Source organism: Pristiophorus japonicus, chromosome 13, assembly GCF_044704955.1.
Source record: "Pristiophorus japonicus isolate sPriJap1 chromosome 13, sPriJap1.hap1, whole genome shotgun sequence".
Classification (NCBI taxonomy): domain Eukaryota; kingdom Metazoa; phylum Chordata; class Chondrichthyes; family Pristiophoridae; genus Pristiophorus; species Pristiophorus japonicus.
Genome location: NC_091989.1, coordinates 110,798,018 through 110,814,607, shown reverse-complemented (window position 1 = coordinate 110,814,607; position 16,590 = coordinate 110,798,018). Strand labels below are relative to the sequence as shown.

At 47.3% G+C, this 16,590-nt stretch overlaps 1 protein-coding gene and 1 long non-coding RNA gene across 8 annotated transcripts in view; one reads left to right on the top strand and one right to left on the bottom strand.

The window, feature by feature from the left end:
• The first annotated feature begins 1,505 nt into the window (after nucleotides 1–1,505).
• LOC139278759 (zinc finger protein 319-like) overlaps nucleotides 1,506–16,590 on the top strand; it is a 49,976-nt gene continuing 34,891 nt past the window's right edge. The window contains exon 1 of one of the 6 annotated variants that reach the window (XM_070897866.1): nucleotides 1,506–1,652. The gene's annotated coding sequence lies outside the window, so the exon portion shown is untranslated. The other 5 variants (XM_070897868.1, XM_070897864.1, XM_070897869.1 and 2 more) reach the window with 5 other exon arrangements.
• LOC139278766 (uncharacterized) lies at nucleotides 3,210–7,321 on the bottom strand. 2 transcript variants are annotated; one of them, XR_011596347.1, is made up of 5 exons: nucleotides 7,247–7,321; nucleotides 5,508–5,620; nucleotides 4,567–4,727; nucleotides 4,310–4,449; nucleotides 3,210–3,751 (listed from the first exon to the last, which is right to left on the bottom strand). It is a non-coding gene; the product is annotated as an uncharacterized lncRNA (long non-coding RNA). The 2 variants fall into 2 exon arrangements; XR_011596346.1 differs by lacking the exon at nucleotides 3,210–3,751 and having other exon boundaries at nucleotides 4,287–4,449.

Genomic DNA, 16,590 nt, shown 5'->3' with positions numbered 1-16,590 from the left:
TGTGCCAGAATAGGGATAGCCTGTGCCATGGTGGGGACAGCCTGTGCCAGGGTTGGGACAGCCTGTGCCAGGTTTGGGACAGCCTGTGGCAGTGTTGGGACAGCCAGGGTTTGAAGCTGCCAGGTTTGGGACAGCCTGTATCAAGGATGTTTGTGCCTGTGCCAGTGTTGGGACAGCCAGTGCCAGGGTTTGAGGCATCCTGTGCAAGATTTGGGACATCCTGTGCCAGGTTTGGGCCAGCCTGTGCCAGATTTGGGACTGCCTGTGCCACGGTTGGTAGAGCCTTGCCAGGGATGGGAGAGCCTGTGCCAAGGATGTTAGAGCCTGTGCCAGATTGGGGACAGCCTGTGCCGGGGTTGAGATAGCCTACGTCAGGATAGGATTAGCCTGTGCCAGGGTTGCGAAAGCTTGTGCCAGACTTGAGATAGCCAATGCCAGGGTTTGAGGCATCCTCTGCTAGGGTTGCGACAGCCTGTGCCAGGGATGGTAGAGCATGTGCCAGAGTTGGGACAGCCTCTGCCAGGATAGAGATAGCCTGTACCAGCATTGGGACAGCCTGTGCCAGGGTTGGTAGAGCATGTGCCAAAGCTGGGACAGCCTGTGCCAGGGTTGGTAGAGCCTTGCCAGGGAATAGGCAGCCTGTGCCAGGTTTGGGACAGCCTGTGCCAGGGTTGTTAGAACCTGCGCCAGGGTTGGGACAGCTTGCGTCAGGGTTGGGACAGCATGCGCCAGGGTTGGTAGAGCCAGCGCCAGGACAGCCTGTGCCAGGGTTGGGACAACCTGTGCCAGGGTTTGAGGCATCCTGTGCCAGGTTTGGGACAGCCTGTACCAGGGATTGTAGAGCCTTGCCAGGGTTGTGTGAGCCGCTACAAGTGTTGGCACAAACTGTGCCAGGGTTGGTACAGCATGTGCCAGGGTTGGGACAACCTTTACCAGGGTTGCGACAAGCCTGTACCAGGGTTGGGACAGCCTGTGCAAGGGTTGGGACGAGCCTGTGCCAGGGTTGAGACGCGCCTGTGCCAAGCTTGGTAGAGTCTGTGCCAGGGTTGGGACAGCCTGCAACAGATTTGTAAAAGCCTGTGGCAGGGTTGGTAGAGTCTGTGCCAACGTTGGAACACCCTGTGCCGGGACAGAGATAGCCTGTGCCAGGGTCGGGACAGCCTGTGCCAGAGTTAGGACAAGCCTTACCGGGATAGGGATAGCCTGTGCCAGGGTTGGGACAGCTTGTGCCAGAGTTGGGAAGAGCCTGTGCCAGGTTTGGCGCAGCCTGTGCCAGGATAGGGATAGCCTGTACCAGGGTGGGGACAGCTTGTGCTCGGGTTGGAACAGCCTGTGCCGGGGTTGGGACAGCCTGTGCCGGGGGAAGCTGCAGGGAGCCAGTGCTGGCTATTAATGCTGGATCCGCCGGGGGCAGCAGAAGGAAATCCCGCGGCTGCTCTTGGCTTCCTGTTTACGTGGGCCGTTCGGTTCCCGTCCGGACTAATGGAGATTCGCACTCGGTGGGTAGCGGGGTTATTCACCGGACCCGCCGACACCCTGACCTGGCCCCCTCCCCGGGCACGGCTCCACCCTCCCCGCCCCGGGATCAGCGCTTCGGGCAAAGGAAGAGGGACTCGACTGGCAGGCCGCGACTTTGCGGCCCGCGGAGCCAGGTACCGGCGGCGGGGTGGGGGAGGCATCGCTCGGGACTCCAGTAATGAGGTCGATGGCTTTAATACCGCGGCGGAAGGGAGGCAGGCGGGATCCGGCCGCGCTTACCGCCGGGACAGGCCGCTGGCACACGGCGGGTGGGCGGCCTGGCCCAGGCATCGCACGGCGGTGGCAGGGGGAGGGGCACCGGGACAGGTTGATGGTGGGGGGGAGCTGGGGCTGGCGACGCCACGATGCTCTGCGCTGGGCGCCATGTGCCAGCTCCACCAGGGCAGCAGCCGGCGGCTGTAACACAGCCCCCAGTGCGTGTGGTGCCCCACAGCGGCCCGGCTCAACGCAGTTGCCCCCTTGATCCCGGGCACCTATGAAAGTTGTTGATCACTGACAGCTCTGCACACTGTAGCCCCTTCCCTTTATTTTGCATTGTACAAATGTTAAGTGAGATAGTTTACAGCCAATATCTGCAATCCTTACCGGCACTGAGATTTTTATGTGTAATTGAGAAAAGCACAAAAATCCAGATTTAAATAAGATACTGATGTAGAGAAAGTTCAACAGAAACCCTCCTGTATTTTGAAAGCTGTTCTTGCAGAGGAAAATAATATACTGAATCATATTTGAAGCAAACTTTCAGTGTAAAGTATTGCACCCCTCCCTTGTAATAAAAATGACACTTCTTTCTAAAAGTGTTCAGTGATTATAATAATGATTATGTATTGTTTTGAAATTGAGAACATGTTTGATCCTTCAACAGGCAGGAACGCATTCAAATTATGGTTAGAATTTTCTGCCTCTGGAAACCCTCCCCCCCCAACCTCTGTATCTGGCAGGCCCCTCTCTGTGTCAGGCTGCCACTTATCAAGAGTGGGGAATAACGTTGTTCATGCTCCTAATCCCAGTGTTCAATAGCTTGTCAAAAGCCAAAACAAGCAGCGGGCCTCCACTTTGTATGGAGGTTGGCATCAGCTTCCAGCTGCAGAAAGGTGCAAATTGCCCCTGGGCTCAACAACAGCTAGCTGATGCTGGTTACCTTATTTGAGTTGGTGTCCTCCAACTGGTTTCAAAAGCTGCTTTTTAACCTGTGAATAATGTAACCATACCTGATTTTATAGCCTTGCCGTCTCCTAATTTAATATTTTTTGCACTAAAAAGTTGAATTACGTAACATAAATAATTGCAACATGTGATGTTAGTGGTAAAAAAAAATTGAATCATCAGATAATTTGAATTTACAACTGAATTGAGGGTAGTCCAAGAGTTGAATCAACATAAAATTCCATTTAAAATGAAACCTCTCTTTGGCAGCAGAATAAGAAACTTTCACTTCACTTTCCCTCCCGTTATAAACTGTAGTGAAGTAATACAGGCTTCCTTCCAGTAGAAAGCTGTGCACCACATTGGAACCTGTTTAATCACTGGGCAGATTGAGTTGGACACTACAAATCACCAGTAATAAAAGCTTCTGTACCCAGAACAATTCAAATGATCTCACTGCCTACAGATCTAAGCCAAACACAATCTAACTCTCAGAGCAACTTTATTGATAATCAAAACCCGAGACCGCATAAACCTGAATCCTGGGAATCTTCTTTGCTGCTGGCGTATTTGAGCACAGTAGCGTAGTGGGTATGGTAACTGGACAAGCAAGCCAGGCGATCACAAGTTCAAATTCTACCATGGTCATCCATGACATGGAATGTGAGAATTGTGATAGTTTGTGGGCTAGCGTCATAAAGAAAAATTACCATTCAAGCTGACAGATAGTTGTAGAAACCCAACTGGCTCATTAATATACTTCAGGGCAGAGAACACCCCTATCCCATTCCGGCCACGTAATTCTAATCCACAGACTGCAACTCTTCAGACCTGCTGCAAGGCGACTACAGATGGGCAATAAATGCAGCTTTTGAGATGTTATAGAAGTGGTTTCTGTTTTTCTCTCTAGATTCAGAATGGCTCGTGTTAACAAGCCAGGAATTAAAGATATTCCAGTGTTGTCAGTAACAGAGAGGTAAACTTTTCATGCTGCTGAACATCGGCACTTTTTCCTCAATGGGATTTTATCAAGGGGATGTGAAATTTTCATACGATGTCCAGTTAACTGAAAAAACATGTAGCAGTACAGTTAGATTCTAGAAAATGAGTGGTCACTTAAGAGTATCACACAATTGGCACATTAAAGGGTATTGGGTGAAGAACAATTTTTCCTATGGCTCATTGGTATCAATACACTAGGGAAAATTCCACATATGCCGATAAACCCGGTAATACAGCAATGAGTTTGAAATTGCAATCACAATTATTCAAGTGAGTTTTCTCCCATCTACTGTGCTTTAGGCCATCGGACTTTACCAGGAAATAGCAGGCAAGATGGTTACGTCCCCCAAAGTCCAAGGAAACGGCTCGAGCAGCCTACAATGCTTGAAAATATTGGAGCTGATCCAAGTCAATTCTTTCAAATGCCTGCAGTGTAACCGTTGATCATTACATGCTTAATGCTTCTGACCAGCAAAATTTGCCTCAGTTCACGCTGCACCTCGAGTGCAAAGCTGCACCAATGTATCAGCAAGTAATACTTGAAATGGAGTTTATGCAAACGGGCTAACTAGCTTGCAAAACTGAAGTCTGTCTGCCACCAGTTTGCCTACCTTTTACTCACCTTATCCATTCCTTATGATATTTTGAAGAACGGAGTCACGTCCTCGCTCATTCTTTATCCGTTGCGATCACGTTCAAGCCCCAATTCTTGGATCCTGCCTTTTCACTTTTCTCTGAACACTTTTCAAATCCTCAAGGTTCCTTTGAATGTCGGGGGACAAAATTGTCCATAATATTCCAAATATAGCCAAAACCAGTAAGTTAAAACGAAGTTAAAATAATCTGTTTGACTAATAATCAAATAACTTATGGCAGTACCTGACTAGCATTGGCAATGGCCTCTGGTAATTGTTGGATACTTTTTGAACGGTAAGTTTTCACAACTTTTTCTTCATGTTTGTAAATGACATCCTTTCATTACTCCTTATCTGTAGATGGCAATATTAGGATGTCGATATCGAGAGATCCCCCATTAGGACCTAAATATAATAGTAACAGGTGGATAGTTGGAGTCGGCTGGCACTGCTAGATTGCCCAGCTGTTGCTTGCCTGCTGATGCTAGTGCCGTGACGTCACACTGTCATGCCTGAGGTGTTCGTGCTGATGTGTTGAATGCCTTTGATCAGTGATTTCACTGTCTACTTTTTTTTCAATAGCCATGTGACTGTTAACAATTGAAATATGATTTGTTGCCCCTGGAATTGTGCATGATATGGCCACAGTCAAAGGAGATCTATGCAGCTAGCTTGGCTTGGGCAAGCTTGGGATGAGTGAGCGAGGCCAAACTGGACTTTAGCCATCAGGAGATCGCACATTATGTGGCTGAGCTGTGAGATGTTAGTTCTGGATTCTGCAACGTCATAGTTCTACCCTAGAATGACTGCCAAGTAACTTAGTGCCTGCTACAATGGAGCACCTCTTCAATATCTGTAAACTGCAAAGTGGGCAAGCTGTTAAAATGCTACGACTAGACTCCTCCCAATATATTGTTCTGTAGAGTGGTAGAATGCGGATTCAGACTTATGATATACCTCCTACGCCACACCCCCAGTAATTTATCAATCTCAAGCACACTGTCAGGTAGAGGTACCCTGGCAGGTGGAGGTGGTTCCCTTGGAGAGGGGGTACACTTGTGTGCCTGTTGCGGCTGCGGGAACAGGGCAGCCACTCACCCTTTCACTTGGATGGGGCCGGGGGGTTGATCCAGCAACTGGGAGAATAAGTTAGAGTTACCAAACATCCACACTATCATTACTCACCTGTGAAACATGTGGCAGTTCACCTGGGCCACCCGTGTGGCTGTGATCTGCTGAAAACTGTCTCCATAATGCTCTCTCCTTAAGAGTCCATTCGATCCGTTATCATAAACATCCTGTACAGACAATTGATTGAAATAAGACGGAAAAAACTTATCATTTACTGCATATTTCCAGCTGATAACTTTCTTTGTGGAGTGAATGGAACACGGTAACTTTAAAACAGGTTCTTGACTCAAATCGAAGTTTAACAGCGGGGGGAGATTTGTTGCAAATCACACGGTCATGGGCCAGAGGTGGAAAATGCAGGATTTACTGGGGAACGTTGCACTTGTGACACACCACTAATCACACCAGGTGGGTTTTTTCCCCCTAGCTATGCAAAAGGACACCCATCCATCATTTGCTCCTGTTTCAATACCCGTCAACCTATTCAAAATCAATTCCTCTGTGCGTGTGTCTCTCTAGCCCTTCTTCCCTGACCATTCGACACAATATCTCTTTCTCTCTCCTGTCCTCCTTCTCCAGTCTGGCTCTCTTCCCTAACTTCTGTACCTGGATTGGGACAGCCTGTGCCAGGGTTGAGGCAGCATGTGCCAGGATAGGGATAGCCTGTGCCAATGTTTGAAGAGCCTGTGCCAGGGTTGGGTGAGCCTGTGCCAGGATTTGAGACATCCTGTGCCAGGATTAGGACAACCTGTGCCAGGGTTGGTAGAGCCTGTGCCAGGATAGGGATAGCCTGTGCCAGAGTTGGGACATCTTATCAGTGGCAACATCCTCTCTTCATCCACCTTGTCAAGCTGCCTCATAATCTTATGTTTCGATAATTCCAATGAGCAGAAGCCCTAGCAACTCAACCTTTCCTCATAAGTCAACCCCCTCATCACCAGAATCAACCCAGTGAACCTTCTCTGAACTGCCTCCAAAGCAAGTATATCCTTTCTTAAATATGGAAACCAAAACTACGCAATATTCTGGGTGTGGCCTCACCAACATTCTATAACTGTAGCAAGACTTCCTTGCTTTTATGCTCCATCCCCTTTGCAATAAAGGCCTAGATTCCATTGGCCTTCCTGATCACTTGCTGTACCTGCATACTATCCTTTTGTGTTTCATGTACAAGTACCCCCAGGTTGCATTGTTCTGCAGCACTTTGTGATCTTTCTCCATTTAAATAATAACTTGCTCTTGATCTCTTTCTGCCAAAGTGCATAACCTCACACTTTCCAACATTATACTATGTCTGCCAAATTTTTGCCCACGCACTTAGCCTCTCTATGTCCTTTTGTAGGTGTTTTGTGTTGGGACAGCCTGTGCCGTGGGGCAGCTGTTTGTGCTGATCCGCCGGGGGCAGCAGAGAGCAGGCCGCAGTGGCAGGAAATCCAGCGGCTGCTCTTGGCTTCCTGTTTTCGCGGGCCGCTCGGTTCCCACCCGGACCAACGGAGTTTCGCACTCGGTGGGTAGCGGGGTTATTCACCGGACCCGCCGATACTCTGATCTGGCCCCCTCCCTGGGCACGGCTCCACCCTCCCCGCCCCGGGATCAGCGCTTCGGGCAAAGGAAGAGAGACTCGACTAACAGGCTGCGGCTTTGGGGCCTGCGCAGCGCTGGGAGCTGGAGCGGCCCGCGGAGCCAGGTACCGGCGGCGGGGTGGGGGAGGCATCGCTCGGGGCTCCAGTAATGAGGCCAATGGCTTTAATACCGCGACAGGAGGGAGGCAGGCGGGATCCGGCCGCGCTTACCGCCGGGACAGGCCGCTGGCACACGGCAGGCGGGCGGCCATTATCCATGGCCTGGCCCAGGCATCGCACGGCGGTTGCAGGGGGAGGGGCACCGGGACAGACTGATGGTGGGGGGGAGCTGGGGCTGGAGGCGTCATGTGCCAGCTCCACCAGGGCAGCAGCCGGCGGCTGTAACACAGCCCCCAGTGCGTGTGGTGCCCCACAGCGGCCCGGCACCTATGAAAGTTGTTGATCACTGACAGCTCTGCACACTGTTGCCCCTTCCCTTTATTTTGCATTGTACAAATGTTAAGTGGGATAGTTTACAGCCAATATCTGCAATCCTTACCGGCACTGGGACATTTTGATGTGTAATTGAGAAAAGCACAAAAATCCAGAGTTAAATAAGATACAGGTATATAGAAAGCTCAACAGAAATCCTCCTGCCTTTTTAAAGCTGTAGTTGCAGAGGAAAATAATACACTGAATCTTATTTGAAGCAAACTTTTAGTGTAAAGTATTGCACCCCTCCCCGTAATAAAAATGACACTTCTTTCTAAAAGTGTTCAGTGATTATATTAATGATTATGTATTGTTTTGAAATTGAGAACCTGTTTGATCCTTCAACAGGCAGGAACGCATTCAAATTATGGCCAGAATTTTCTGCCTCTGGAAACCCTCCCCCCCCAGTCTCTGTATCTGGCAGGCCCTTCTCTATGTAAGGCTGCCACTTATCAAGAGTGGGGAATAACGTTGTTCATGCTCCTAATCCCAGTGTTCAATAGCTTGTCAAAAGCCACAGCAAGCAGCTTTGTATTTGGAGGTTAACATCAACTTCCAGCTGCAGAAAGGTGCAAATTGCTCCTGGGCTCAACAGCAGCTAGCTGATGCTGGTTACCTTATTTGAGTTGGTGTCCTCCAACTGGTTTCATAAGCTGCTTTTTAACCTGTGAATAATGTAACCATACCTGATTTTATAGCACTGCCGTCTCCTGCTAATTTAATATATTTTGCACTTCAAAAGTTGAATTATGTAACATAAATAATTGCAAAGTGTGATGTTAGTGTTAAAAAAAATTGAATCATCAGATAATTTGAATTTACAACTGAATTGAAGGTAGTCCAAGAGTTGAATCAACATAAAATTCCATTTAAAATGAAACCTCTCTTTGGCAGCAGAATAAGAAACTTTCACTTCACTTTCCCTCCAGTTATAAACTGTAGTGAAGTAATACAGGCTTCCTTCCAGTAGAAAGCTGTGCACCACATTGGAACCTGTTTAATCACTGGGCAGATTGAGTTGGACACTACAAATCACCAGTAATAAAAGCTTCTGTACCCAGAACAATTCAAATGATCTCACTGCCTACAGATCTAAGCCAAACACAATCTAACTCTCAGAACAACTTTATTGATGTACGAATCAAAACCCGAGACCGCATAAACCTGAATCCTGGGAATCTTCTTTGCTGCTGGTATAATTGAGCACAGTAGCGTAGTGGGTCTGGTAACTGGACGAGCAAGCCAGGCGATCACAAGTTCAAATTCCACCATGGTCATCCATGACATGGAATGTGAGAATTGTGATAGTTTGTGGGCTAGCGTCAGAAAGAAAAATGACCATTCAAGCTGACAGATAGTTGTAAAAACCCAACTGGCTCATTAATATCCTTCAGGGCAGAGAACACCCCTATCCCGTTCCGGCCACATAATTCTAATCCACAGACTACAACTCTTCAGACCTGCAGCAGCAACGCTCAAGGCGACTACAGATGGGCAATAAATGCAGCTTTTGAGATGTTATAGAAGTGGTTTCTGTTTTTCTCTCTGGATTCAGAATGGCTCGTGTTAACAAGCCAGGAATTAAAGATATTTCAGTGTTGTCAGTAACAGAGAGGTAAACTTTTCATGCTGCTGAACATCGGCACTTTTTCCTCAATGGGATTTTATCAAGGGGATGTGAAATTTTCATACGATGTCCAGTTAACTGAAAAAACATGTAGCAGTACAGTTAGATTCTAGAAAATGAGTGGTCACTTAAGAGTATCACACAATTGGCACATTAAAGGGTATTGGGTGAAGAACAATTTTTCCTATGGCTCATTGGTATCAATACACTAGGGAAAATTCCACATATGCCGATAAACCCGGTAATACAGCAATGAGTTTGAAATTACAATCACAATTATTCAAGGGAGTTTTCTCCCATCTACTGTGCTTTAGGCCATCGGACTTTACCAGCAAATAGCAGGCAAGATGGTTACGTCCCCCAAAGTCCATGGAAACGGCTCAAGCAGCCTACAGTGCTTGAAAATATTGGAGCTGATCCAAGTCAATTCTTTCAAATGCCTGCACTGTAACCGTTGATCATTACATGCTTAATGCTTCTGACCAGCAAAATTTGCCTCAGTTCACACTGCACCTCGAGTGCAAAGCTGCACCAATGTAGCAAGCAGTGACTAACTAGCTGAATCGCTTGCAAAACTGAAGTCTGTCTGCCACCACCAGTTTGCCTACCTTTTACTCACCTTATCCATTCCTTATGATATTTTGAAGAACGGAGTCACGTCCTCGCTCATTCTTTATCCGTTGCGATCACGTTCAAGCCCCAATTCTTGGATCCTGCCTTTTCACTTTTCTCTGAACACTTTTCAAACCCTCAAGGTTCCTTTGAACGAAGGTGGACAAAATTGTCCATAATATTCCAAATATAGCCAAAACCAGTAAGTTAAAACGAAGTTAAAATAATCTGTTTGACTAATAATCAAATGACTTATAGCCGCAGTACTTGACTAGCATTGGCAATGGCCTCTGGTAATTGTTGGATACTTTTTGAACAGTCAGTTTTCACAACTTTTTCTTCATGTTTGCAAATGACATCCTTTCATTACTCCTTATCTGTAGATGGCAATATTGGGATGTTGATATAGAGAAATATAAAAGTAACCGGTGGATAGCTGGAGTCGGCTGGCACTGCTAGATTGCCCAGCTGTTGCTTGCCTGCTGATGCTAGTGCCATGACGTCACACTGTCATGCCTGAGGTGTCCGTGCTGATGTGTTGAATGCCTTTGATCAGTGATTTCTCTGTCTACTTTTTTTTCAATAGCCATGTGACTTATCAATTGAAATCTGATTTGTTGCCCCTGGAATTTTGCATGATATGGCCACAGTCAAAGGAGATCCATGCAGCTAGCTTGGCTTGGGCAAGCTTGGGATGAGTGAGCGAGGCCAAACTGGACTTTAGCCATCAGGAGATCACACATTATGTGGCTGAGCTGTGAGATGTTAGTTCTGGATTATGCAACGTCATAATTCTACCCGAGAATGCCTGCTACAATGGAGCACCTCTTCAATATCTGTAAACTGCACAGTGGGCAAGCTGTTAAAATACTACTAGACTCCTCCCAATATTTTCTGTAGAGTGGTAGAATGCAGATTCAGGCTTGTGATATACCTCTTGGCCCCAGTAATTTATCAATCTCAAGTACCCTGGCAGGTGGGTGGGGTTCCCTTGGAGAAGGGGTACACTTGTGTGCCTGTTGTAGGTACGGGAACAGGGCAGCCACTCACCCTTTCACTCGGGGTGGAGGGGGGAGGGTGGAGGGTGGTGGGGGTTGATCCAGCAACCGGGAGAATAAGTTAGTTACCACACAGCCACAGTGTCATTACTCACCTGTGAAAGATGTGGCAGTTCACCTGGGCCACCCGTGTGGCTGTGATCTGCTGAAAACTGTCTCCATAATGCTCACTCCTTTAAGAGTCCATTCGATCCGCTATCATTAACATCCTGTACCGACAAATGATTGAAATAAGACTGAAAAAACTTATCATTTACTGCATATTTCCCGTGCAGTTACCAGCTGGTAACTTTCTTTGTTGAGTGAATGGAACACAGTAACTTTAAAACTGGTTCTTCATTGAAATCGAAGTTGAACAGGTAGGGTGGGGGGGATTTGTTGCAAATCTCACAGTAGTGGGCCAGAGGTGAAAAATGTGGGATTTACTGGGGAACGTTGCACTGTGACACACCACTAATCACATCCAGGTGGGTTTTTTCCCCCTAGCTGTGCAAAAGGACACCCATCCATCATTTGCTCCTGTTTCAATATCCGTCAACCTATTCAAAATTAATTCCTCTGTGCGTGTCTCTCTATCCCTTCTTCCCTGACCATTCCACACGCTCTTTCTCTCTCCTCACCTCCTTCTCCAGTCTGGCTCTCTCCCTAACTTCTGTGCCAGGATTCGGACTGCTTGTGCCAGGATTCGGACAGCCCGTGCCAGGGTTGGGACAGCCCGTGCCAGGGTTTGGATAAGCTGTACTAGATTTGGAGACAGCCTGTGCCAGGGTTGGTAGAGCCTGTGCCAGGATAGGGACAGCCTGTGCCAATGTTTGGAGAGCCTGTGCCAGGGTTGGGTGAGCCTGTACCAGGATTTGGGACAGTCTGTGCCAGGGTTGGGACAGTCTGTGCCAGGATTAGGACAACCTGTTCCAGGGTTGGTAGAGCCTTTGCCAGGGTTGATAGAGTCTGTGTCAGGATAGGGATAGCCTGTGCCAGAGATGGGACAGCCTATCAGTGGAAACATCCTCTCTTCATCCATCTTGTGAAGCCCCCTCATAATCTTATACATTTCGATAATTCCAATGAGCAGAGGCCCGAGCAACTCAAGCTTTCCTCATAAGTCAACACCCTCATCACCAGAATCAACCCAGTCAGTGAATCTTCTCTGAACTGCCTCCAAAGCAAGGATATCCTTTCTTAAATATGGAGACCAAAACTACGCAATATTCTAGGTGTGGCCTCACCAATACTCTATAACTGTAGCAAGACTTCTCTGCTTTTATACACCATCCCCTTTGCAATAAAGGCCAAGATTCCATTGGCCTTCCTGATCACTTGCTGTACCTGCATACTATCCTTTTGTGTTTCATGCACAAGTACCCCCAGGTTGCATTGTTCTGCAGCACTTTGCAATCTTTCTCCATTTAAATAATAACTTGCTCTTGATTTCTTTCTGCCAAAGTGCATAACCTCACACTTTCCAACATTATACTCCGACTGCCAAATTTTTGCCCACTCACTTCGCCTCTCTGTCCATTTGAAGGTGTTTAGTGTTGGGGCAGCCTGTGCTGGGGGCAGCTGGCGGTTTGTGCTGATCCGCCGGGGGCAGCAGAGAGCAGGCCGCAGTGGCAGGAAATCCCGCGGCTGCTCTTGGCTTCCTGTTTTCGCGGGCCGCTCGGTTTCCACCCGGACCAACGGAGTTTCGCACTCGGTGGGTAGCGGGGTTATTCACCGGACCCGCCGATACTCTGATCTGGCCCCCTCCCTGGGCACGGCTCCACCCTTCCCGCCCCGGGATCAGCGCTTCGGGCAAAATAAGAGAGACTCGACTGGCAGGCCGCGACTTCGGGGCCTGCGCAGCGCTGGGAGCCGGAGCGGCCCGCGGAGCCAGGTACCGGAGGCGGGGTGGGGGAAGCATCGCTCGGGGCTCCAGTAATGAGGGCGATGGTGTTAATACCGTGGCGGGAGGGAGGCAGGCAGGATCCGGATGCGCTTACCGCCGGGACAGGCCGCTGGCACACGGCGGTGGCAGGGGGAGGGTCACCGGGACAGGTTGATGGTGGGGGGGAGCTGGGGCTGGCGACGCCACGATGCTCTGCGCTGGGCGTCATGTGCCAGCTCCACCAGGGCAGCAGCCGGCGGCTGTAACCCAGCCCCCAGTGCGTGTGGTGCCCCACAGCGGCCCGGCTCAACACAGTTGCCCCCTTGATACCGGGCACCTATGAAAGTTGTTGATCACTGACAGCTCTGCACACTGTTGCCCCTTCCCTTTATTTTGCATTGTACAAATGTTAAGTGAGATAGTTTACAGCCAATATCTGCAATCCTTACCGGCACTGAGATTTTTATGTGTAATTGAGAAAAGCACAAAAATCCAGATTTAAATAAGGTACAGGTATAGAGAAAGCTCAACAGAAACCCTCCTGTATTTTGAAAGCTGTAGTTGCAGAGGAAAATAATACACTGAATCTTATTTGATACAAACTTTCAGTGTAAAGTATTGCACCCCTCCCCGTAATAAAAATGACACTTCTTTCTAAAAGTGTTCAGTGATTATAATAATGTATATGTATTGTTTTGAAATTGAGAACCTGTTTGATCCTTCAACAGGCAGGAACGCATTCAAATTATGGCCAGAATTTTCTGCACTCGCCTGCCCACAATTCTCCACCCCATTCATTTCAACGGACAGGAAAGTCGTGGGCTGGCAAATGCAGAAGTGGAAACCCCCATCCGCCCCAGCCTCTGTATCTGGCAGGCCCCCCTCTGTCAGGCTGCCACTTATCAAGAGTGGGGAATAACGTTCTCCCAGTGTTGAATAGCTTGTCGAAAGCCACAGCAAGCATCGGGCCTCCGCTTTGTATTTGCAGGTTGGCATCAGCTTCCAGCTGCAGAAAGGTGCAAATTGCCCCTGGGCTCAACAACAGCTACCTGATGCTGGTTATCTTATTTGAGTTGGTGCTTTCCAACTGGTTTCATTAGCTGCTTTTTGACCTGTGAATAATGTAACCATTTTATAGCGCTATCGTTTCCTAATTTAATATTTTTTGCACTAAAAAGTTGAATTACGTAACATAAATAATTGCAATGTGGGATGTTTGTGGTAAAAAAAAATTGAATCATCAGATAATTTGAATTCACAACTGAATTGAGGGTAGTCCGAGAGTTGAATCAACATAAAATTCCATTTAAAATGAAACCTCTCTTTGGCAGCAGAATAAGAAACTTTCACTTCACTTTCCCTCCCATTATAAACTGTAGTGAAGTAATACAGGCTTCCTTCCAGTAGAAAGCTGTGCCCCACATTGGAACCTGTTTAATCACTGGGCAGATTGAGTTGGACACTACAAATCACCAGTAATAAAAGCTTCTGTACCCAGAACAATTCAAATGATCTCACTGCCTACAGATCTAAGCCAAACACAATCTAACTCTCAGAACAACTTTATTGATGTACGAATCAAAACCCGAGACCGCATAAACCTGAATCCTGGGAATCTTCTTTGCTGCTGGTGTATTTGAGCACAGTAGCGTAGTGGGTATGGTAACTGGACGAGCAAGCCAGGCGATCACAAGTTCAAATTTCACCATGGTCATCCATGACATGGAATGTGAGAATTGTGATAGTTTGTGGGCTAGCGTCAGAAAGAAAAATGACCATTCAAGCTGACAGATAGCTGTAGAAACTCAACTGGCTCATTAATATCCTTCAGGGCAGAGAACACCCCTATCCTGTTCCGGCCACGTAATTCTAATCCACAGACTGCAACTCTTCAGACCTGCTGCAAGGCGACTACAGATGGGCAATAAATGCGGCTTTTGAGATGTTATAGAAGTGGTTTCTGTTTTTTTCTCTGGATTCAGAATGGCTCGTGTTAACAAGCCAGGAATTAAAGATATTCCAGTGTTGTCAGTAACAGAGAGGTAAACTTTTCATGCTGCTGAACATCGGCACTTTTTCCTCAATGGGATTTTATCAAGGGGATGTGAAATTTTCATACGATGTCCAGTTAACTGAAAAAACATGTAGCAGTACAGTTAGATTCTAGAAAATGAGTGGTCACTTAAGAGTATAACACAATTGGCACATTAAAGGGTATTGGGATAAGAACAATTTTTCCGATGGCTCATTGGTATCAATACACTAGGGAAAATTCCACATATGTCAATAAACCCGGTAATACAGCAATGAGTTTGAAATTACAATCACAATTATACAAGGGAGTTTTTTCCCATCTACTGTGCTTTAGGCCATCGGACTTTCCCACGAAATAGCAGGCAAGATGGTTATGTCCCCCAAAGTCCATGGAAACGGCTCGAGCAGCCTACAGTGCTTGAAAATATTGGGGCTGATCTGAGTCAATCCTTTCTAATGCCTGCACAGTAAATGCTGATCATTACATGCTTAATGCTTCTGACCAGCAAAATCTGCCTCAGTTCACGTTGCACCTCGAGTACAAAGCTGCACCAATGTAGCAGCAAGTAATACTTGAAATGGAGTTTATGCAAACAGGGGCTAGCTAGCGGAATGGCTTGCAAAACTGAAGTCTGTCTGCCACCAGCCTGCCTACCTTTTACTCACCTTATCCATTCCTTATGATATTTTAAAGATCGTAGTCACGTCCTCGCTCATTCTTTATCCATTGCGATCACGTTCAATTCGGAGAGTCACCTTCAAGCCCCAATTCTTGGATCCTGCCTTTTCACTTTTCTCTGAACACTTTTCAAATCCTCATGGTTCCTTTGAACATAGGGGGTCAAAATTGTCCATAATATTCCAAATATAGCCAAAACCAGTAAGTTAAAACAAAGTTAAAATAATCTGTTTGATTAACAATCAGATGTCTTTGACTTATGGCCGCAGTACCTGATTAGCATTGGCAGTGGCCTCTGGTAATTGTTAGATACTTTTTGAACGGTCAGTTTTCACAACTTTTTCTTCATGTTTGTAAATGACATCCTTTCATTACTCCTTTCTGTAGATGGCAATATTAGGATGTCGATATAGAGAGATCCTCCATCAGGAACTAAATATAATAGTAACAGGTGGATAGCTGGCGTTGGTTGGGGCTGCTAGATTGCCCAGCTGTTGCTTGCCTGCTGATACTAGTGCCGTGACGTCACACTGTCATGCCTGAGGTGTTCGTGCTGATGTGTTGAATGCCTTTGATCAGTGATTTCACTGTCTACTTTTTTTTCAATAGCCATGTGACTGTTATCAATTGAAATCTGATTTGTTGCCCTGGAATTTTGCATGATATGGCCACAGTCAAAGGAGATCTATGCAGCTAGTTTGGCTTGGGCAAGCTTGGGATGAGTGAGCGAGGCCAAACTGGACTTTAGCCATCAGGAGATCGCACATTATGTGGTTGAGCTGTGAGATGTTAGTTCTGGATTCTGCAACGTCATAGTTCTACCCTAGAATGACTGCCAAGTGCCTGCTACAATGGAGCACCTCTTCAATATCTGTAAACTGCAAAGTGGGCAAGCTGTTAAAATGCTACGACTAGACTCCTCCCAATATATTGTTCTGTAGAGTGGTAGAATGCGGATTCAGGCTTGTGATATACCTCCTACACCACCCCCCCCCCCCCCCCCAGTAAGTTATCAATCTCAAGCACACTGTCAGGTAGAGGTACCCTGGCAAGTGGAGGGGGTTCCCTTGGAGAGGAGGTACACTTGTGTGCCTGCTGTAAATGCGGGAACAGGGCAGCCACTCACTTTTTCACTCGGGGCGGGGGGGGGGGTGTTGATCCAGTAACTGGGAGAATAAGTTAGAGTTACCTCACATCCACACTATCATT